A 2,208-nucleotide genomic window follows, 5' to 3' on the forward strand; every position below is an offset into this window, starting at 1 on the left:
CTCTGCAGGGCTGTTTCTCTCACACATTCTCACTCCTCACTCTGGCTGCAATTACACAGGGATGGGGTTTTTTTCCCTTTCTTACCTTTGTTATCACAGAGGTGCTACCACTCTGGCTGATTGACTTGTCCTTACCCAGCGGTGCATCCGTCTTGGAGCCGGCTGGCACTGGCTCTGTCAGACATAGGGGAAGCTTCTAGCAGCTTCTCACGGAAGCCACCCCACTACCAAAACCTTGCACACAAACCAAATAGACCCTTCCTGAAGATGGGAGTGACGTTTGATTTCTTCCAGCCTTTGGAGGACTGTATTGTGTGCACACCTGAACTGAGGCAAGAGGAATCCCACCACCCGTGCATGTGTGGCAGTCATGGGATGGAGCTCAGTCCCTGTGATGGATGCACCTAACTCCTTGACAAAACCAGTGTGTCATGGTTTAACCCAGCTGGCAACGAAGCACCACGCAGCCACTCACTCACTCGCCCCACAATGGGACAGGGGAGAGAATCAGAGGAGTAAAAGTCATAGAACTCATGGGTTGAGATAAAGACAGATTAATAGGGAAAGCAAAAGCTGTGCACACGAGCAAAGCAAAGCAAGGAATTCATTCACCACTTCCCATGGGCAGGCAGGTGTTTGATCATCTCCAGGAAAGCAGGCTCCATCATGTGTAACGGTGACTTGGGAAGACAGATGCCATCACGCCAAATGTCCCCCTTTCCTTCTTCTTCCCCCAGCTTATATACTGAGCATGACATCATATGGTATGGAATAGGCCTTTCGTCAGTTGGGGTCAGCTGTCCTGGCTGTTTCGCCTCCAAATTATGCACCTGGCCGAGCAGGAGAAGCTCAGAAAGTCCCTGAGTAGTCTAAACACTACTTAGCAACCACTCAAAACGTCAGTGTGTTATCAACATTCTTCTAGTACTAAGTCCAAAACACAGTGCTATGCCAGCTACTATGAATAAAATTAACTCTGTCCCAGCCAAAACCAGGATAGTATCCATTTACATCATGCTTAGGTCCTACCCTTACAATACATTCCAATTGATCACCACCACTTTCCCATTTTTGATATATACACACAGATATCATTCCCTCAGTTTATGGACCATCCCTCTAAAATGTCCACTGAGTGCATTTAGTCCATGGTTTTGGGCTCCATCTTGTATTTGACCTCCTTCTCGTATTACTACTGCTTCCAAGAGGAGGAAGAGACGTGTAATAGTTGTAGGAGACTCCCATCTGAGGGGAACAGAGGGTCCGATATGCTGGGCAGACCCTGCTCTTAGGGAAGTCTGTTGCCTCCTGGGAGCCCCAGTTAGAGACTTTACTAGGAAACTTCCTAGCCTGGTCCGACCCTTGGACTACTATCCCTTACTGCTCTTCCACGTGGGTGCTGTTGAAGTTGCAGTAAGTAGCTTGAGGGTGATTAAAAAAAAATTCAAAGCCTTGGGACAGTTAGTAAAGGAATCTGGAGTGCAGGTTATTTTTTCTTCGCTCCTTCCAGTGGCGGGCAGAGACATTGGGCGATACAGGTGGACTCAATCCATTAATATGTGGCTCCGTGACTGGTGTCACCACCACAACTTTGGGTTCTTTAATCATGCGATGGCCTACACAGCACCAGGCTTGCTGGCATGAAATGGGAGCCAGCTTTCTCAAAGGGGAAAGAGGGAGCCCAGGAGCTTGTGGGGCTCATTGACAGGGCTTTAAACTAGATGCAAAGGGGGAGGGAGAACCTATTGGGCTTGCCAGCGACAGGCTAGAGGATGATATGCATTGGTTAGAGGGACAGGGGGCTAGTATGAGCCCTCAACCCATCATCCAGCAATGCGCCAGGGATGCTGCAGCAAAGTTGAAGTCTGGCAGAGGTGAGCTGGAGGCTCCTGAGGTAGAAGGAGCCAACAAGGAAATGCCCGTGAAACACCTCAAGGGAAATGAGTTGTGTTCTGCCAAGAAGGTAACAAGGCCGACAGCTCAAATGAAATGCCTCTATACAAACACACGCAGCATGGGAAACAAACAGGAGGAGTTGGAAGCTATCGTGCTGCTAGAAAGCTACGACCTGATTGCCATTACGAAAACTTGGTGGGATGAATCCCACAACTGGAATGTAGCTCTTGATGGCTACAGGCTGTTCAGAAGGGACAGGCGAGGAAGGAGGGGCGGAGGCGTTGCCCTTTACATCAAGAAATCATTACAGTG

This window comes from Egretta garzetta, unplaced genomic scaffold (genome assembly GCF_000687185.1).
Source record: "Egretta garzetta isolate BGI_Z169 unplaced genomic scaffold, ASM68718v1 scaffold562, whole genome shotgun sequence".
NCBI classification, from domain to species: Eukaryota; Metazoa; Chordata; class Aves; order Pelecaniformes; family Ardeidae; genus Egretta; species Egretta garzetta.